The sequence below is a fragment of the Ischnura elegans genome, chromosome 2 (assembly GCF_921293095.1).
Source record: "Ischnura elegans chromosome 2, ioIscEleg1.1, whole genome shotgun sequence".
NCBI classification, from domain to species: Eukaryota; Metazoa; Arthropoda; class Insecta; order Odonata; family Coenagrionidae; genus Ischnura; species Ischnura elegans.
The window spans coordinates 41536204-41559531 of NC_060247.1; positions in this window are offsets into that span (position 1 = coordinate 41536204).

A 23328-nucleotide genomic window follows, 5' to 3' on the forward strand; every position below is an offset into this window, starting at 1 on the left:
GAGATTTACACTTAGACTTTTACATATTAAATTACATGAATATCGTATTTTTTTCATGCTGCCAAGGGCATACTTCGTATTCTAAGTGGTGCAGTCTGTTATTTATTTCTGGGGGATTGAAGTACCGATTCCTTTCATTCAACTCCCCTACATATTCCCCTGATTGACATTTACATCTAGGTACAGCGTGGCTCCATTCTTTATGCTGTAAATCCCATTTTATAATTTCTGCTATTACTATACCCAGGTAGGAGAATGGGAATCACATAATCATTTTTTACCTCGAATTTAAGGGGTGGTTAAAATAGTGTGGGGTCACGTAAATGATAGCTCAATACAAGGGTGTGTCCACGATCAAAACTCAGGAGTGGGTGAGGTCGAGACCTGGTCGTTCAGGTTGTGACATTTCTTCATAGAATAGGCAAATGAAGCATATATTTTAAGATAATTATTTTTAATTACAGCATTACCTTATTAGAACTACCAGTGGTGTCATTGTGCCGGAACTCTCCGGAACTCCGTTCCGCCACTGGTTAACAAAATAAATAATAATCAAATAACATATTTATCAATTTTGTTGCCTCAGAGTTTCTAATTTTTACATTCGTAACCAAAAAAAAAGGTTAGTAATACAATGTAAATAATGACTTGTAATAAAAAGACACACAGAGTAATATTTCGCTTCTAAAGAAAGTTAAGGCAAGTGCGTTCAGGCACTGCTAATTTTGCCATGACGTCACTGGATAAACTACTATTATTTGCTTAAAAATAATTTTTATTGTACTTATATGACTTATACTAATATAATTTTTCTTGAGTTTGAAGAAAAGTTGTTCAATCTTTTTCACCATTCCACTGTTTTATTCTATGGGGGAGGAGAGGCAGCTGTCCGACCCCGGCCTATCGCTGGGTACCCCCATGGCTCAATATTTCGGTTATCCGCTCAGATATGCAATTTTCTGAGTGCGCACCGTCTATTTTCCAATGTTTCGTCCGCCACCTTCAATGTTTACGATGATTTTAATATTACACCCAGACACTCAAAAAGAGTTACAGTCGGGGTCGATGGGAAAATATCAAGGACGATAAAAAAGCATGAGTAAAGATAAAATAGGAACCGATGTAAAGAGTAAATCAGTGGATTACGTTTTGGAGATGAGGTCCACATTTGCCGGCATTTCGACGGATGCGTTATCCGTCGTCTAGTTGTTAGCCATCGACCTTATCACCCGGACGCGTGCCCGCAACTCTAGTGCACAATAAATCGCAGGGAAAAAGTCTCACAATACTAAAAAGTAAAATAGGAATTCTGTATTATATTATGCATTCAAAATAGGAATCACTATCAATGCCGAGGTTCCTAGATGTGAAAATCAGGTAATCACTTTCAGGGAAACCGTTGGAGGTATCCCTGATGAAAAAGTGATTTTATTATTTGTGCCTCCCTTACTAACTGCATCCATCAATGTAAAGTATAACTTTTTGATTTAAAGAAACCTTTCCGACACCGGGTTTATCTTCGGCCTGGGTGAAATATCTTCAGATTACAAATTTTTTGAGATGTTAGATAAATGAATTCTGATTGAACCCAAGTTTTTACCCCGTATTATCGATTACCAGCACAGTTTTCCTGCAAAATATATCTAGCGAGAATTAAATATGTCATCTTTTCTGCTGGGAAGAATACTGGAACTGAAAGAGTTCGTCTTAGCTTAGAAAATGTCTGCCCTATTTCATAAATTTAATCAGTAAATTTGACGAAACGAAACAAAATATTAAAATAAAATAATTCCGACGGCTACAAGCTACATGAAAAATGAGAGACTATACTATTAAAATGTATCATCTTAGAGAACCAACATAGCTTTGAAAAACCAAATATATTATTTTTTCCATTCCAATTTTATTTATGACACACTAGGGCAGGGTTTGATAATGCGGTAACAGTGCGGGCTGATTTTGAGCTCAAATTCATGAATAGATAAAAACTTGTAATGGGTCCATTCCAATATTTTAGCGGTTCTGTTTCTGAAACTCTGACTATTTCGTGACGCGAAAATTCAAGTGACTGTTATAAGCACAGACGTATATAAATTCGTGTTAGACGTATTACTGGAATTGGAATAGATTTTTCACCACCGTAAATACTCATTTTCGATTCCGATTCTTGGCATGGAATCGAGGAATCGAATCGACATATCACTAATAGAAACAGATACATTAACACGCAATTCCTTGCTGACGACTGGAAATTAAAATGCATTCATGATTACACAATGATGACATCAAGCAATATCCTTAGAATATCACGTGTTGTATTTCTAGGACACAAAGTTCCTTTACCACGTCCAAAGTTTACTGGCTATAAATGGTCGAGGATACGGCGGTAATGCAGGCGAGCGTGAAAATGACCTTCGGTTGGCGCCGATACCTTGGGCGAACAAGACCCAAGAGGCCGACAACCGGTGCCGGCTCCGGCTTCCAATTTGCCCAGTACATCGCCTGCTGAGCTTACCACTGCTATCAGTCACGTGGGTTATAAAAGCAAAGAACTCTTGACGGGTGACTACTATTGCATTTGGCGCCAGTAGGGCATCGCCCTGCACATTTTGTGTGCAAATCTTTAGCCTGGTTGAAGTATGCTATGACTGTTTATTAGTCTCAAATAATGATGCAATAGCGATAGGTATCCCTTCATGTTACTTAATATTTTTAATCTAGCTTTACCTAGATTTCCTGTTGAGTATGAATTCATTCTCTGTAGCGTTACGATGTAAGACTCCATGAACATACCATTTACTCTGATAAAGGTTATCGGTCGAAATGTTAGGTCAACTTGCAGGCAACGGTCATTGAAAGTTAGATGAACATGTCAGGAACATGTACACCGCGAGGGAAAGGAAAAGAACGGTAAATTTGTCGCCATATCCTGAAATAATTCATGTTTTGGCGGAAAATTACGTCTCCTTCCACCCTCCGCAGTACTAAGTTCACGATTATTGCCATAATATTTTACGGACGAGAAAGAAAGCAGGAAGATTCACTTACCTATTGATTGTTACAAATATCGAAGCAAACATGTATGACCAAAATGCATACATATATTTCTTCCAATATTATTATTTATTTTACCGAACTCTGAGAAGCAGCTCATTTTCAGAGGAAAATATCTTCTAATGACTGGCAGAAGATATCAAAGTCTACCTCTATGCATTTTCAGATGACTCTACTCTATTTCTTTAAGGGAGAAATTATTATTCAACATTGCATGCGATCGTCCCGGTGCGGACTAGTTCAGCTTTCAGTATGGGGACCGCTGGAGGAACACCTGGTGAGTACATTAGATAATCTCCAATAAAAACAACTATAATTTTTCTTAACTGCTGGGCCTTGGCTAGAAAATAATTTCGGCTGGAGTCTCAGGGGGAGGGCGTAAATTTAGAGAGGGGGGTTCATTGAGAGGGGGAACTCTTACGACCGTGAACTCGTGGCATTTCAGGAAGGGGTTTGTGGGGTTTGAACCCTCAGACACCAATCTATGGCTCGCTACGGCCTTGCTCATCTGATTGAATTAATGGACTGTCACATACCGACGACTTCGCCAGGGCGTACATACAATCGCGAGAGAAGGATTCGAGTGACTGCCTCATGACTCACGGGGGTGGTGTAGAATTAGGTAAAATGACCATTTCCGCTAGATAAAGAATTATATTTACTGCCGGGAATAAATAAAAATAACTAAGCAATTATTTAAATAAACCCAACGCAATCGTTACCTCCTCTCTCTGTGGATAATGCCTCAGACAATCCTCTCCCTGCTCCTTATGTGTGCTACAATCGGGAATTGCCCTATCCCTTCGACGTTGCTCCGAAATTTCTGGAACCCATGCTGTCACCACGATACCAACGCAATGACCACGGTTGCATAACAGCGGGACTCACAATCGCTCGCTGGGTCATGTGGGGGGCATGCAACAAAACAGATAAGTTCGCTGAATAATATTTTTTAAAGCCTCTTCGGAAAATGTGATTAAAAAAATATTCAGTCTGTTTACAAGAGTCACCAGATCGACTACAGAATCCTATTTGGATAACTGTTTCCATTACTTCCCTTCAGGTTGCTTGCTTGGAAGAACAAATTGGTAACTGCGCAGATTTTTTTATTTATCGTTTCAACAACAATTCCCATTTCTCGGTTATTAAAATGAGAGGCCGACTGCTCATATTGAAAGAAAAATGGCTGAACTTCATGGATATTAAGTTGATAAGAAGCTTTTACGTGGGTCAAGAAGTATCCATTGAGATGGCGAATACGAAAACGAAGTGGTATGAAACAGGAAAAGGAGTAAGATGATGACTTTCCTTGGCGTCAAGACTATATAATTAGTGGATTTTCAGAAAATATAGCCACGCAATTCTGGGAAGAATACTTGGTTATCCGAAGGTGTGAGTACAGGAGGGAATAGAATGGAATAAATTAGGTTAGGTGCTGATGTTGGAAATAACAGAGGAAATTCTGAAAATACAGAATGAAACTATAGAACATTTTTTGCCGGAGAATAAGAATTAAAGAAACAAAAGTGATGTTAAGATAAGGGAGCGAATATGTATTTGGCGAACGAGCAAGTGTGCAAATTTCTTAAAGTCGATAACGAGGTTAGAAAGGACATATTTTGCTGGTAATATATTACAATGAAATATTTTATGGATTGAATATAAATTTTCAAGAAAAGGCTATGGACAGACAAAACTGAATGAAAACATAAGAACCGGCGCATTATTTTACGAATTTCGGTGAAAATATCAATCCTTCACTTTAAGTGGAAGTGATAACGCTAGATAAAATTGTAATTTTTTTTAATGAACGAATTTAGTGCTTTTCCAATAAGAATGAAGGCTATATTTTGAAATCGATGATTCTATTATTCCGAGATAGCATGTATCTATAAGCCATTTGTCGCATACCTTGAATTATTTGTGATTTATTCTTAAGTATCATAATTATGGCTCCAAAAGGAGCCAAGAAAATCCTCTATCCTTTTATGCTGTAGTGTGGTATGAATGAATTGAGGATAGTTGAACTAGCTCACTACCAGGCCCAACGCTTATGGAAGTCATGTTAAAAAATATGCGTCACTAAATTTGATGCGTGCGTGCCTTAATTTCTGTTTGGTAATATGTTTTGGTAATATGGTTATTTTGTTGGACTGTACTTGAAATCTGAATATATGTCAATCACTTCGAAGTTAAGGGCCTCCGACTTTACCAGATACTGCTTATTAATACTTTTTTGCTGTGGGCATAATATTACGCCATCCGTCTTTTGAATAATCGTAGTTTGCCTTTTTTTTAACAAATTGGAAAATCTGTAGATAAATCTAACCTCTAAATAAGCAAACGGAAAAAATAACAAAAGCAAAATTTACTCTCTACAATGATTCCAAACACCTGTTCCTCGCACTGATTATTAAGAAATAACAAAAAGAATTGAAATTGGCCAGCTCAAGGATACAGATCAGTTTTAATGAGGTCAGTACAATAAGTGTTTAGGTAAATAGGGTGCCTCGATATAAGTACCAAGAATTTAATGAAACTTGGGTCGCATATTCTTTGGAAGATGCGCTTTCCAATGATCCTTAGACAAAGGGATTCTTAGTGCCTTTTTTGCATATTTGACGGTTAAAAATTAGGATAATTTAACATGGACTCTTACATAGAAAGACAGTTTTTTCGAGTTAGCGAAGCCGTTTGTATCAAAGCGTTGTTGACACGGTACCCATTAGAAGAAATGTGTGGCAAATCCAAATACGTACGGGAAAGTATAAGTTCATGATAAAATAAGAAAGATATTTGAGAAAAACTGCCTGAAACTGGCATGGCGGCTAGGAATCTCTGGTACCAACATCGCAAAACGAAAACCACTACATCGACTTCGCCTAAATTACGCAAATATATTTAGTTTCCCGGCTTTTGCATACGTCTCACATATCTTTTGTTTGCAAATATATATATTTATTTAGGATTTACCTCTTAGATTAAGAATATTTAGCCAAAGTGAGTCGTTTATACTTCAGTTTGCAAAGGTTCGAAGAGGTTTGAAACTAGTAAAGTTGGCTACTGTAAATACCTTTTAAAAAATCATTTATGACGTTTGAATTGACTCACATCTCATTCATTATTATGTTTTCTTTCGTTCACTTTTTTTAGTGACTCTTTTGCGTAAATAATAAGTTGCCCGAGTACATCATTTGACTTATGAGAAGATCGGAGACAGACAAATTGGAGGAGAAATGAAACCAACGCAAGAAGATGACGAATGATTATCATTTCTTCTGCGTGCCATCTTTTCTCATGGGGATACCAGCGACCTCTCATTCCTTGAAACGTGGAAATGAGGTCTTCTCCCACCGGGGCACCATTCGTTATGGCCCACGACGAATTGTTGCAAACGGAGTTATGAAAACGTCTTTCTTGCAGATTCTGTTGCAAATGGAAGACCCTGTTGCAAGTGTGCGCTTGGAGACAAAATGAAAAAAATAACATCGCTTCTCAGGAAAAAGTCTCCACATCTTCCAGAGAAGGAGGAAGAGATTATATAATAAATAAATTATCGCCGATTGACACGAGAGAAATCATTTCCGAGTATGCATATCGAGCCTACCGAATTTTCTTCTTTTTCCTTAATCGGATGACTGCAATTACGAAGTTCATGGTTAATTACACAAGTCTCTCCTGCGTCATCGTATTAAACCGGGCGTGAGATTTGCCGTGTAACTCAGCGAAAATAATGATTCGAATCTGTTCATGCCGAACGTAGAAGCCTGTTGGCTTTGAAAAGCGATTGCTGAAAGTATTTTGTTATCCTGTGTTCGAATAAGCCTTTCAATTTGGAGAGAATAGAGATGATCGATTCTTAATAGAAATGAAAAACTTGACTTTTCCACAAAAATCGAAATTTGAATGAAATGATCGAAATTCGATTAAATTAATCGAAAAAATCGACATTCTAAAAAAAAAAACAGCGCAAAAATATGTATGTTATTCATTCGAAAAACACTTGAAATACACATTTGAGTGTTCGAATAAATGTACTTAAAATACTTGCTTGAATAAATAATAAGTAGTAAAAATTTACGAATACACGCAGATTAAAATTTTGGGAGCACCGTTGTTAACCATTCGGCTTCACAAAAATTTTTGAGAAAGATCAACTGATTGAGATGCTTTTTTGATGATCGAGGAGGTGACTTTCCAATTTTACCGGCCTTAATTAGGGAAAAGTCATGTCAAATGGTACGGATAACGCTATGATAGGCCGGTAGTGACGCTGCTTAGATGATCATAAACTAAATGGTCAAGATCGAAGTTTAAAAAAATCGATTTTGGATCGAAACTCGAGGATCATGGCTTGATCTCGATTTTCTCGATTTTTTACTATTAAAATTCGATTTTCTATTTCAATTAAAATCGATTTTTCCATCCATATACATGAAATCGACAAGTTGGACGATGGAGTTGGTGAAGCAGTAACTGGTTTATCTTCCTCGAGCCAAGTTCTAAATGAACGTCATGAATTAAAAGGAGCACTCAGAGTCAAGGGGTCTCATTTACTCCGACTTCTCACTTTAGTGGGCAGACGTAAGTCTGAAGTTAGAAAATCCCTCGTTAAAACAAAGTTTGATACATATTACCATCATATTACGGCTTCTTTCCAATACGTCACGGGTTACGTGTTTGTGTTGATTCAGTCATTTTTATACCGCCTGCTGTATTGTTTGCTGTACTTTACTGTAAACGCTTTAAAATGTGTTACATGTCTGAATGTGAAATTGACCGTGGAAGTTAAACCAACCCATAAGCCAATTTGACAGATGGGATTAACCACAATGTGTTACGTCAGCACCGTCAGCACGCTTAACTCATAATCGAATCCTAATCCATCCATCTAGGCGTTTCGCGATGACCATTACCAAGAACACGTCCGGGGTTATGATTTCCAGTCGTGGATTGAACCTGAATTTTCTGAAAATACCGCTGATTAGAAAAAATAAATTTAATAACCAGCGTTATATTTTACACATTTTTGTGAAAATGTCAATCCTCTACCTTAAGTGGAAGTAGATGTTTTAGTAGCATATATTTTAATGTGTTTGTAGGATGATATATTAGCAGTATAAAGATAGTAGTCTTGCAGGTCAAACACCCAGTGAAATACTAAGAGGGAGAAGAGAAGTTTTTTCATACAGAAAATTATGATGAGATAATTTGAACTAAATAAATTTTTCTTACTCCGTCATGTTACAACGCATTGCAAATTCTCTAGTTCATTTATTTCTATTCGAATCCTCCGAGTAAGTATTAAAAAGAGCGATTATCGGTTTCTGCACGAGTGACCAAGATGGAGATGGCATGGCTAGAAATCAATTGATAGTTATGATTGGATAACTTCGCAAAATGCGTTTGTTTCCATCTTTTTTTTTCGACGGAAAATGTATTTTTCATCAAATATGACATTGGCGAAGGAGGAGAAGCGGCAGGAGTTTATTGTGATCTATTTATAATTATTTCATTTGATTACCATTTCTATTTCTCATAGTAATACCCTAGAGTAAGTCCCTCTATGGTAATACCCACGGTAGTATTGGAAATTTTGGCCTCAGCATTTGGTTATACAGAGCAGACACCTTGAGCAATCTTATTTTCTCACAGTTCTAGTCGCAATGTAATGTAGCATGCTTGGACGCAGGAGTTAAAAGCATTTTAAATGCTTTCATTCTCCGGAACATACATTGCAATTATTCATGTAAATGGAATTCGGAGTTTCTTAAGATTTTATTCCATTTTTCGTTTTTTTTTCACGATTAATTATCTTGCCGACATTTCCGGTTGCCATTTTCTTCCGCTTCCGACGATATGGAACATAGCCTTAAATATGACCTAATATGAAATTTCATTGAAATAAATCCCACTATATGTCAAGTGTACCTATTAAATAAGTAACTACTTAGATGCCATTTAATGTAGTTGAAATCGAGAGCCAATTGTACCTAACGTTGGATTTTTCTGATGCTTATTAGCCCTTGTTAATATGAGTAAGATGAATATTTGTCATCCTAGTAATACTGTGTAAGAAAATTCAAATATTCAATAGTAGGAACTACTGTGGAAGACAATTTAAAATTTTTACACCAAAATCGACAAGCTCTCGGACGTCATTTGTCGAACTTTTCATCCCCAAATAATCGGTCAATCGTTTGGTAATGTCATCACGCGCGTTCCATACTATCAATGTGTCATGCTTAATGTAAACATTTCCAAATCCACTCACGTCAATAATATTCCATTTTTTTGCGCGTAAACCCTCTCAATCTTCAACTTCTGACATAAATGTTTGTAATTTTAAAACTGGGAGAATGATGCATTCAAAATAAAAGTAAAAAATTCTCTCAAAACTCGGTTAAAAATAACAACATACTGACAATATGCGTCCAACGAGATGGCATTTCTATGACCTGAGAACAAGTTTCGCAATAATAGCTTTCCAAACGCATTGTTTTGATGCGTGTTTTTAAAAAGATCATCCGGCTTGCACGTGATACACTAAAACTTTTGATCGATTTCACAGTTTTTCATATGAATTATCGGCGTTGCGCAAATCAGGGCAAATCCATCTGCTTCTTTCACCACAAATTCACGAGTAGCTGAGGAAGTCCCGCACTATAGCGCTACCGAAACGGGAGCGGTTATTACTCACTTGAAAGATATTGAGCTAATTTATTCCCCCTTCCTCTACTTAGGTGATACTTGGTGACATTGGTGTGGACCTTATGGATTCAGTGCGATGCATTATAGGACACACCACTCCTGTTCCAGCGGAATTTATTCGCGACATTCTGCTCCTTTAAAACTATCTGTATATGTGTATCGTCATGAGATTTTCAGGATACGTAGAGTAAAACCATGTGAATATATCATTCACTCTCAAATTTAATTATTTTCAAGCTATTTTCCTGGGTGAAAATATTTTATACTTTAGATACAGGCAAATCCATGATGTAATATAAACAACAAAGGACAATTTCCACATTTTAGTACATAACTCCACTACCAGTCATGGTTTCGACACTATTTCATTTTTACTAGAGTGTCGAAACCATGGTCGGGAGTGAATGCACGTATCAAAGTGTGGAAATTACCATTAGTTGTTATATTATATGATAGTTATATCGCATTTACACCACGTCAAGCCCGAAACGATTTTAAATAGGTAAATTTTAACATCGTCTTCACTGTAGGTACACTGGCAGATTGAAAATGATAACGTAAGTTCAAAGTAGTGATATCTACGTCGCGAAAATGTGACCGCTTGACCGGAAGTTAGGCGTTCTTATCATGCGAGCCTCAGAGGGAAAAAGGAGGTGACTGCCTCCCGAAATTTTAAATTGATATTTGGTCTCATCGTAAATGAATTGGTTTCATTAGGTTCTATACCAATCGTTACCTTCCAGTATCTGTGCACTACGCTGGGGTGAATACTTTTAAAATGCTTTCCTTTTCCAAACATATTTTACATCTATTTCTAATGTTATGATTTTATATTCTCACTATTTTATTGAACTTTAAATTTTTCACGTTTAGTCATCTTGGTAAATTTTTAAAATCAACAAATCCATAGATTTCATGAGAAAGGTAATTGGAGCTGAGAGCGTACGACACTCTAATGTTGGATTGTTCTGATACCTGTGCTCCTTTCACCTTATGCGTGAGATTTGTTCTCACTCTCGTAACTAATAATGAAATATTAATTTTTATTGCATAAAGAGACAGTCGATAAAGGAATGATCACATAGTGGACTTTGACAATAAATCATGTGCTATCATAAAAATCTTAAAACTCTAATATCTAATATAACCATTCTTGTGGCTAATCAACATCATGTTCTCTATGATGGTGAAAGTAAAGGTGATCCGTATATAATTAATTTTTTATTTCGCCTGTGAGGTTCAATATCATCCAAGAATCTAGTTGATCTATTCGTTCATTGGCGTCATTATGAGGGGGATTCCAAGCACTAGGGACTATCAAGTGATAAAATACTACCCCTTCTTTTTCTTATGCAACCGCGATACATATTTAATGCAAACTGATTCGTTGTGAACATCCGTACTGCCATTGACTTATAGTTTTTTTTTCTGCACACTTTCGGGATCTTGACAGTGAAGACGTTCTTTAGTCCAGGTCTTTTCATCCCTTGAGGAGAGACATATAATTGTCATTTGTCTTTTCATGCTCTGCACACATTTGACATGTTTGACATTAACATGTTTGACATTGCTAAATGCGCAGGATTTCCTCTTTGGTAATTTTCTTCTGGCATCTATAAGAGTACGACTAGCGCAAATAATAACCGGTCTTCGGCGGTATAATGCACCACTTTGGATGGCATTATTCTCTTAATTCGTTTATTTGCACATTCTCTACTAGAACTGACGCACAAAATCATTTTTCAAGTAAACGTTTAATTTATTAGACTTATTCTTTTATTTAAAACTATTGCTGATCTATCCAGTTCCGCACGGAATCTCTCACAGAAAATCCACCTTTTCTCTTCTTCAATGCTAAAATATTCTACCTGACTTCTCTTCTTTCGAATACCCTCACTTTCATATTGAAATGAAATTTTCCCTTAATTTCGTTTTCTTACACTTAATATTCATGGTATGACCGCGATATGCCTTTACTTACATCAATCAATGGAATCAATTGGGCCCATAGCTGACATTCTCCAGATCATCGCCAAAGATGATCAGCCAGGCCCCAGTGAACTTTCTCTTCCACTTCAAATCCCACCCATTCTTTGCGTGAAAGGTTATAGGCAGTTGATAACCTAACCTTCAAAACACTACCCTACCGGTACTCAATAGAATTTTTACAATCTTTCTGCCCTTTACTGAATCGCTTATTTTCTCAAGCTATTTCCTGAATCTAAATCTGCATAATCTCCCACATACCTACCGCCTCAATGGGCGGTTAGGGGGAGATGCTTGGACAAAAGCCGAAAATATTTACTAGAATGCTAAATAATTTGTGGGTGCACGTTTTTTAGCCATGTTGTATTTTCCGATGCAAAAACGTGGCTAGATAAATATTCGCCTGGATACACGAAATTAGAACGGGCTGTTACGTGGACAATAATTCGCGCTATTTTTATTACCATCCACCTGCCCCGAAAACAGCAAAAAACGCAGCATTTTACGATATTCAACAATTAACAATGAACGATCACAAACACCCAATATGTGAGGCGTCAGAGGCTACCTATTCAGGCAGGACTGGAAAGCGCGACCTTCGGTTCGTGAGACGAAAATTCTACCCCGCCGCCACCGAGGCCGACTTTGATTATTTGAAGGGTGTAATTTTGATAATAAACGAGTTCACGTATGTACCCCCCGAGTAGATGCATTGCGTAAACCTGGCATGAGATACTTGGCTGCCTGAGTTCGGTCCATCATTATTTTAAGTCGGGGGTAAAACGAATTCTTTACCTATCCGTTGGTCAAAATATCCATCTCTTTAGCGTTAATGTCGGACCTGAAATTATACTACCGTTCCAAGGCGATGCTCTCCTTGTTGCTCAGAAAGGATCTGTTCATAACTGCACAAGCAATCTAAGCCTATCTCGTACCCCCCGAAACTCTGGCGTTCCTCAACCTAATTCTTGCACGTGCTGTGTGACTCACGTGGCAATTAATTCCCCCCTCCCCCTTGTCCCTATCCTGGATCCTCCACTATTTTCCGACGAATAATAATGGTGAAGATATCATTGGTTCTACACCAGGTTAGATTTTCTATGTCTTCTTCCAATGTTTTTGACCAGCGACCCATCCATCCCCAACATGGATCCAAGAATCCGAATTCCATTTCACTCATAATCGCTCGTTTGTGTAGCACATTATTTTTCTGGTCAGTAGAAACCATGTTCTTCCCTTTGCTCCCTGATGCCATAAGCACTATGCGATAGCCCACTCAGGTGACAGAAATATTAGATACTTTAAGTGTTCTCAGCAACCTCACTCAACGTAAGCAGTGCATTACTTTGAGTATCCTGAGCACATCACACGACATATGAATTGTTGTTTAACTTGAATATTTCCTCCACCATTGGGATTTGACCTCGAACCCTAAGGTTGTAAACTCGACACTCAAACCATCATCATAACGTACTTCCTGTCTGATTCACCATTACATGTCAAATTAGATGCCAGTACCTCCACTAAGTCCCTAACTAATGCATATTTTTTGTTCCGAGTACAGTTCCCGGACCTCTTCTAAGTTCCCATTAATTGAATTTAATCAGGCAATTTAGACTTGAGCACGTTGACTAGTTTTCATGAGAGGTACATTCATAAGAACTGAGGATATATAGTATTTTCCTCTCAAACGTTTTCGAGGAAATACTATTTCTGGGAATTCAGACTTCACTCTTCTCGAGTAAACAACCAGGAAAATCGGATAATGGCTCCCCTTTTCATTATGATCGTCCCGTCGGTTTTTCTGCGCTTATTACCGTTGCGTATGTTGTTTAAATCAGAGTTAATCTGAACTCAAGAAAAAGTCTAATATTAATAGGTCCTAGTGGCGTAACTAGGAATATGCTTTGGGTGGGGGATAGGATGGCCTGGGGTGGTGACCCCCCTCCCAGGATCCGTGAAAATTTTTGAAAAATGATATGCCTGGAAATACACTTTATATCATTTTGACACAAATAATTTTACTTACACCAGATGCTGTTATTAAATGTCAAAAATAGACAATAATTTAAAATGTTTTTTTTTAATTTCTCCGGGGCTTTTGGGGGAAGGGAATCTATCCTTTCATCCCTCCATAGTTACGCCATTGGGTGAAACTATATTTTATCCCACGATACCATTCCCAATGCGTCAGTACGTAACAATCAGTGTAAATCTTTTAAAACTAATATACAACAAGGATGAAGTTCGCCATGAAATAATACTTGGCCAAGCCAATAGGGTGGTTTCCTATTATTTTTTTATTGCCTAAATCGAAAGATTATTACTCCTGGAGTACGTATTTCGTGCTTTTAGATTTTTAAATGACGATATCTATTTTTCGCGATTAAATGAAAAGTGAAAAATTTCAAGCGCGCAAAAACGCGACGCGTAAGTAGGAAAGTCCGTGCGACGCATTTCTGGTTCCCCCTCTCTCCTTGTGAAGTGACCTTGATCGAGGCTCTGAGCGCTGATAGGACGCAGGATGCTAGCGGATAGCTGAGTACCTTGCTGAATGGTAGCGCTTGGCTTAAAAAAGGTTTATTAATACCTTATCAAACGAAGAAAACTTTCCGACCTTAGCCATTTTTAATAGGTGATTATTAAGACATGTTTCCCTGAGCTCTGTGCCTCATGCATGCATTGGTAACCTCAGACGATGTATAACTCCTATCCTCTCGTGTAGAAACTAGGTCCCTGTGACGTCACGCGGAGTGGAATCGCATGGGCGCCAATCTGGCCTTTTTCAAATGAGGATAAAATTTGACCCTTGCCATTCGTCTAAACCGGTATTTCAAAAACCAAATAATTTGTGTATTATGAATACACTAATGGTGGGTAACGAATCGCAATCAATGCCTTTCGTTTTCTTTGATGAAGGAAACTACCCTATTCTCGGTGTATATAACTCCGCACCGGTGCGCGTGACTGCGGACAAAGTCACTTGTTTGTGCCGTGCTTTAAAAATAAGTTAAATTGTAAATGAGTATCATGTCACTTGATGATACCATTTTTATCCCTTAAGAAATAGTCCCACAGCAGCCACTATATCTGTAAGATTTTTCAATAATTATAAACCTTCGTTTTATGCTCCTACATCGAAAGACGTCATTTTGGAGTTTTTATACCATTTTTTACGATTTCAGCCCACTGTACGTCTCGTTGCTAATCACGTAGTTAGTATTCCGTTGCTATAGCGCCTCCACGGTAACGGGCTGAAGAACTCAATCTTCCGTGAATGTGTGTAGGATTTTTAATACTTATTTCTCTGAGCTACCTTGTGCAGAGTTGTGAGTATATTTGTGAATCTTGAAACGGAGAATATTTGTTATTTTATGGTTGAAGTTACTAATTAATTTCCATCCAGCCTGAAAACCAACCCGAGACAACAGTTTCTACCTCGAAAAACCTCATGTTGGAGTTTGTCCACCATTTCTTTCGATTTCAGTCCACCGTACGTCTCGTTGCTAAGCACGTAGTTAGTTTTCCGTGGTGACAGCGCCTCTACGGTGACGGGCTCAGGAACTCAAGTCTTCACGTATCGCAGGCGATGACTCAGCCACGCAGAAGGACCCGGAAATCTCAACCCGATTAGTGTCGGGAGGGCGCTAATTAACCCGCGGAAGGAAGGCATTTAGCATTTTCTCGATCACTTCCACTCTCGTACATTATGCAAACTCAATTCGCCTCCCTGTATTCATTCGCTCGTCCGGGGCGAGTTTTTCTAACGATGGCAGTGAGGTGAGGAGGCTATCTTAATGGCACCGTTAAGATAACGTATGTATTGGCCCCCGCTTGAGGAAGCTTATGGCTCCACGACTTTCTCTCTCCCTCTGCCTCCTTTTTTCTCCCTTTCACTCTTGTCCGCCAGTCCTTGAAACTGTTGCCTCCTCGGGGATGGCTTCGTGAAATAGGGCATGACATTCCGAGAAAATGAGATTTAATGCGGAAGGACTCCCGGACCAAAATAATCTTATGCAGAACGTGAAACGTTTTCTCTACGGATTGAGATCTTGGGAGGGTGATTCCTCGAACCAATGAACAGATTTCTTGAGGATAGAATACCGAAGAAAAACACGAATCTTTCAAGGGACAGTTAGGTTGGTGAAGAAATATATTAATTGCGCCTATCTGAGAACATTTCGCCTTATGAATTAAATACACTACGAGTGCTCAGATTCTATAAGCTAAGTAATCTTCTGCATTGTTGATAATAGGTCGCATTGTAATTAGGGATGTGCGAGCAGTACTTTTTGTTCTCGAGCCGAGTATCGAGTCGAATCGAAAACTGCTCGCGAGCATCGAGTCGATGCAAGTGTGGCAATTCCTAAACTAAGCAATACAGCAATGCATTCTCCAACATATTCTCTCTTATCCAATCCCATGGTGATTTTTCTGAATACCTAGCTTGATCTAAAAACGAAAAGATAATGAAGAACGTTGTGTCACAATTAGGAGATGAATGAAAATTGATGTGTCTCAAACACAGGGCAGGGCAATATTTCAAATATGAGTATTTTAAAATACGTATAAGAAACACATTTGTAATTTGTATTTGATATTAAAAATATATAACATGAATGTATCTTGTATTAAGTATTTCAAATACAGATTTGTGGCATTTTTCCATTCTAAAATAAAAAATACTTTTGTAAACTGCTTTCGAAGCAGTTCCGATAATATGTCTGTAACATTATGCTTCTACGCTTCATTATGATTACTACGTTTTATTGGAATCGTTTTCTTCATGTTTGCAACTGTAACATAACGTGCCACGGTCGGTCATATTTTTATTATATCTCTCAGTTTTTATACAAATGTATTTTGTATTTTAAACGGTATTAAAATAATCTTATGGGTTGTGATCGAAATTACCTGTCGACACTTAAGAATTCAACAGCGCTTCATTTAAAACACTTCAATCAACGATATCTTATCAGAACTGATTCATTTCCATACAAAGAATCAATATAAACAAACTACGCGTCACCCAGCGACGCCCACATCACACACAGGCGCCGCTACAATTTTATAGTTTGTTTTTCCAATACCCAAGTCAAAATGCGTTTCGTATTTTGCATTTCAAATACATTTGGTGCGGTATTAGGTATTTCAAATACTCCTCGACCCAGTGGAGTAACCAGGAATATGCTTGGGGGGGATGAAGGGGCCTGGGGGGCGTCCCACCCTCCCACGCAACGGGGTGTCAGGGAAAATAAAAAAATGACATGCCTGGAAATACATTATTTTACATAATTTTGTCACTTAAAACTTAACTTACGCAGATTCAGTTATTACATGTCAAAACTAGACAATAGTTTTTTTATTTCTCTGAGGCTTTTGGGGGGAATCTATCCCCTAATCCCCCCATAGTTACACCACTGCCTCGACCTGTATTTTTCCCAGCCCAGCTACACAGTTCCAATAGCACAATTGATATAAATTTATCTCTAGTGATATGTCGTCAATTTCATTAATGTATGTATCCAAACTGCTCAGAAGAGCCCTCAGGCCCTTATTTCTGGTATGATCAATATGGCGATTAAGGAAATAAATTGTTGATAGCACGAGTGGAACTCGTGGAATGAAAATTGTGGTACAAGTGGCCCAGATGGGTGGGGGCCCTCGCGGTGTTTTGGGTCCTTCCGTCGCGAGCTTGGGTCCTCGGGAAAGGGACGGATTAGGCTCGGAGTCGAGGGTTAATTTCGTTAAACCTATTGAAAACTCTCTACGGTATTCATTAAATATTACCTTAAACTACTAATTTAACACATTACTTTTGGTGGGTACTTCGACAGAGTTACGCGCGTTTTACTTAGTTATACCCCGTTTACGCTACGAACGTATCGACGTTGATCGGGACTACGGCGCGCATACACGTCTAAAAGTTACCATCGTAACTCAGTGCTGCCCTCGTTGTGGAATTGTGTCAGATAACAACTGACGACGTGACTGCGTGAGAAAATTGAAATCCTGGAAATTAAGAAGCAAAAGAATATTAATGTTTTCACGTGCTAAAACTAAAGCTAGACCGAACTATCGATAAAACTTTAAAGAATGTAGGATTCATTATGGGAATCTGTCCAAAGTTTAACAATATTCATGCGGTAAAGACAGTAGATATTTCGCTTTGCTACGTTCCAAATTGGAATATATTGTTAACTGGTCACTTTATTATAATATCGACTCAATCCGGCTTGAACGTGTCCAAAATAAATTTCTCAAATTAAATAATTACGATTTAGGAATCTCACTGTCTGATTACAACACTTCATATATTCTTTCCTTAGTCAATTTGAAAACTCTTGCATGACATAGGATCCTCCAACAATGGCCTATTCCTCTACAAAATTATCAATTCCTTTTTAGATTGTTCTTATATCCTTTATTAGTAAATTATAATGGATCCCGTCATAACTATACAAATCCTCACCTGTTTGTTTTTAATTATTATAGAGCAAATTATGTCTTCAGCTCCCAGCTATCCAAAGTGATGAGTAATAACTAAAACTAGTCATAACATTCCGTGAAGCCTTTATCTAGATTCTTCGAAAGAATATGTCAAAAAATTTAAGAATATTCACGCACTAAAGACAGTACATATTGCTCTTATTATTTAACTAGAAAAGGCTTAGATTTCGGCTTAATTCGGCACAAGTATTGATTTCTCCATGTCTTCATCTAAATGTTACAGTTATTTGTGGCGAATTTATATCGTGAAATCCTGTATGCAACGATTTTAATTGGTTAACATTTTGTGTATGTTTGTTATTTTCCATCATCTGTGAAGTATAATGTAAGGATACATGGTAATGGGTTAACCTGTAAATAAAGAGCTGCATAAAACTGGTATAGTATAGAATATCCGATATCATTTGCTAAATAGAGCATCAGAAAAAAACTTTCACCTTACGTTCTTCCATTACCTGCTCCATAATGTCTTCAATCGTTGCCATATATCTTTGATATATTAGAGTTATTTATGAAACATCAGTTATAGTATCAAGTTTGCAACGGCGCGAAAGAATCGTATATGTATCGATCTTCATTTCCTAACTCTTTTTTCTTGGCGCACTAGCGCTAACCATCGTAAGTTCGACAGTGTTAGGTACTAAGGCCTACGATGGTAACTCTGCGCGTTTACACGACGTTTCGAGGTTAAGCGCGTACGGATCAACGTCGATACGGTCGGAGTGTAAACGGAGCATTACTCCTCATATCTTATAACGACTAGCTGTGCTTGAAAAGTTTTATAGGAAACTTCCTCACTCACCTATGAGCATATGTGATGGATTGGTTACCGCATTATCACGCAAGACGAGATTCAAGGAAATACAATTATGTGGTCGAAATCACTTTTTTTTCTTAACAGAACCGACTCGAGTAAGGAGGAACCGACTTTCCCCGCGGCTGATGTAAGAGTTTCCCGATGTGTGGCGATTATGGACTTCGACCGCACACTCCATATATACGTGGGAAAGTGGATAACCCTTATTTCTTCGGACCAATTTAAAAAATACACGCATGTTCTCTCCCGGCGCTCTTCATGGCGTTCTCTTATTTGGCACGCTTAGGGCTTGAAAGGGAGTTCAGAAAGAGAGTTATCATCTGGGAAGATCTTCCTTCCGTTTGCCAATGAGGGCGCCTTGCTTTTCCCCCTTCCTCCAAGGCGGCGACAACACACATCTACCGCTCCCAATTGCATCTTTCGGGTTTGAGTACGGATAGGAACGAAAAACGTGATTCCAGCAAGCTGAGCGTGTACCTAACATTTAAATACACTCTCTTATAACGACGCTGATGCCCGATAAAATATATTTGAAGTTTATTGAAGTAAAAGGTAGTTGGCTCTTCCACAAAATTCGAAACTTAATAATTATTATTGTTTTCCCGGCAAATTGATTGCGTGAAGATTTCTCGGGATCGTCACCGGGTCAGGAACTGCATTACTTCCGACGTTTCGATGTCCCACGCGGCCATCATCCTTAGGACTATGGGTAGAGTTCTCGGGATCGCCTGACTCGGAGGCGATCCCGAGAACTCTTCGCGCCATGAATTTTAATGATTCGGAGGTAAGTTTTTAACATTTGGTTTCACATCAATTTTGAAGCTAGCGCATCATTAACTTGGCTTTTTTCCACAGATATATTTCCTTGGTGCGATATTTTTTCTTCTTATCAGCATCATCATCACGTACCACGGTGCATAACTCGATTTGATGTATTACCTGGTGATGACACTGATGTTTCAAAACATATCACACCAAGGAAACAATCTGACGAAACAAGCTGAATTGCAGTTTCATCTGTATCATTTTTCGTCCACGTAGTTGAGTTTTGAAGCTAAAAGTTACAACAGTTTGACCGCTATTGAGGAGGTTGTTTATTTTATTTTGCATGGCTTCGTCACGTCAACAATTTATCTGCGAAAGGATTAACAACGTCTTATCGAAAAACTGAAGAATTATATTTCAAACGCTACGACAGTAAAAAAAATTAAATGAAGACAATGGAGTAGTTAAGACGCGGAGAAACGCTAGGTATTGGTTCGTGACGTCATCAATTTATATGGGAAAGGATCAAGAACGTCTCATCGAAAAAAGTGAAAAATTAAATTTCAAGCTCTACGGCTATAACAAAATTAAATAGAGATCAAATTAAAATAAATTTGAATTTAAATAAAATTAAACTGCTGAGACGTGGAGAAACGGTAGGCATGAGTTCGTGACGTAATCGATTTATCTGCAACGCCATAACGAAAAACTGGAAAATATTATATTTCAAACTCTACGGCAGTAAAAATAAACAACCTGGTGAACGAGCCGATTTCAGCGGCAGTAGTAGTAGTAAATGTGGAACGCGGTCCTCGTTCGCCTCGCCGTTGCGAGGAGAGAGAGAGAGCGTTTTCCTAGAAAGCAGTCGGAGGAGTCACGGGCCACGGGCGTGCTTCCCCCCTCTTCTTTTCTCGGGACGTGAGCCAAAAGACTCCCCAGCTGAAAGCGCCTGGCGCACGCATCGCAGCAGTGGCGAACGACGCATCGAGCCACGCCGCGTGGGGCCGCCCCGCCCTATGCGACAGGAAAGCACGCCCGAGCACGCCGCGATTCGACGGGGTCATTACTTTCTCCACAAAACAAGTGCGCACCTATATAAATACTGGCCTAGTATTAGAAGTCGCCCTTCCAAGGGGCGCAGCTAGAAATTAAGTCTAGGGGGGGTTTTAGGCGCAACTAATACTGGGGAGTTTGGGGGTATGGAATGCCCTCCAGGGGAAGCGGGAGGGGCGAGGGTCCTCCCCTAGAATTTTTTTTAAGATAAATAGTTCAAAATGGTGAGTTTTACGGCTTTCGAAGGGATATTTCATTAATTTTTTATATCATTCCATAAGTAATATTAATCCAATTAAGTAAAATGGATTAAACTTAAAAATTTCTCTGAGCTAATGGGAGTTTTATCCCCCAAAACTCCCCCCTCGCTGCGCCACTGGCCCTTCCAGTGGTCTTGAGAGATAGAGTGAGAACTTCATGACAGCTCGTATAAATTGTGCCATCTATAGGCTAAGTATTAGGGGATTCATCTCACTAAGTCTGGAAAGAGCTCACACAATTGAGCTTATTCTTAAATTTACATAAATTTTGAGATAGTTATAAAGCGTCGCGATTAGCATAAGTAAGCATATTCAAAATTATCTCACAACGGAGATTACTTGCACCATTATCAAAGCAGCCTATATCAATGCATCATAAATTTATCGTTCCCCACTTACGTAAATTGCGTCTTTCCCATCCTTGAAGCTGTTTATAAAAATGATACTTTCCTTTCTATGCTCAAATTGTGTCGTGTTTTAAGGACTCTCCACTCTCCTCCGACTAGTCGTATTTTGTCTTTTTGTAGAGGCGTAGCGTTTAAAACTAACGCTGTCAACTTGATGCTTTCAGATTATAGAGTTGTCAATTTTTTATGTGGTTCAAGTATAAAACAATTACACGAATAAAATACTAGGAAAAGTTTTGAAATTTGTGATGAGGGGATATGTTGACTATGGTATTTTCAATGTAACCTGAACATTTCCGGACGGTAGCGGAATGAAAAGTAAAAAAAAACATAGTAATTTCACATAAATGTATTGCTGTGCGACCGAGTTTTCGACGTGCCAAGTCATCATCTGATAAATTTGAATCTAAGAGAGAGAGTTACGGGCGAAGACGGAGAACACAGACTCTTTGTCTTCGATTCAAATGTAGCCAGATGATGACGTATCATGTGGAAAACTAGTTAGGAAAGAGCATTACATATATGTGGAATTAAAAAGTTTTTTACTTTTCACTATGTTGAGTCAATTCCACGAAGTCACGCCCGAGACAACGAATTATATGATAGCGAAAGATTTAAACAAGTACTAAGTGACAAAAAAGAACATTTCGGCGGGAATTATCAGTCCTCTTAACGTCTTATTAGTTTAAATCATCCGTTAAAAATATCGAAACAAATAATGATCAATATTTTTTACTGCCCAAATGATGAAGACAATCGTCGAGGGACTAGTAGATGGCAAGTACGGATAAGGAAGATATTGAAATATAAATGAAATAAATATTGAAATATAATAAATGGAACCAGTAAAGGAGGATGTGAAAGAGAAGAAATACGTAGATGCGAAAAGACAAGCTGACAGGAGAACTGAGTGGAGAGCTGCGTCAAACCAGTCTTAGGATTGCTGGCCAGTGTTGATGAATATTCCTTAGTTGCGTTCCATCCTGTGATGCTAGAAAGAAATTAATTCTTCTCTTCGTTTTCCGAAACATTGCTTCCAGGTGATCATAATTATTCTACGCATTTTACACGCCGCCCGTCAATTTTACAGAGCAGAAGTCTGGATTGAAGTATAAGGATTACTTAAGGTAAGATAATCAAAATTAATACGCGTTCTGATGTTTGTTCGGAGGTAAGATGAAACAAGATTAGATTAATGTTGGATCACTTTATATTTTACACAAAATCATTTAGTGTCCTTAACTATCAGTCGTAGGTGGAAATTCGCAAATTCACTGAGCCGTTTTATTTCTGTAAATCATTCTTCTTCTTTTTTTGTTCTTGTATTTAGGATTAGCGTTTTGACGTTTGTTTGTGACTGGAAAAAAACTATGAAACAAAAGTTAATGAAAAAGGTAGGGTTTTGTGATAAGTATATGGCCAAAACCGAGGAATAAACTGTCGGAGAGACTTTCCCATTCGTTATTATAGAAGCCTTCGAACTAGGCTGGAGGCGGTTGCTGGAGGTAAAGTGGACATGTGCCAAGTTCTATGTTGTTTTTTCGCTTGCAAGTCACGCCTCACCACTCCAGACACCAGGGGTGAATAAAGGTCCTCGTAACTCGGGTGTTGGAGCCGACTAGTGGAGTTCTCGTGGGCGGACGAAGTAAGTAATGAGGGAATATAGAGAGGAAATCGTGAGCTTAAACAAATAAAGTTTGTGATGAAAATTATTAGATAAGCAGACTATCTTTTTCAATGCATTGATGTGATTGAAAAGACAAGT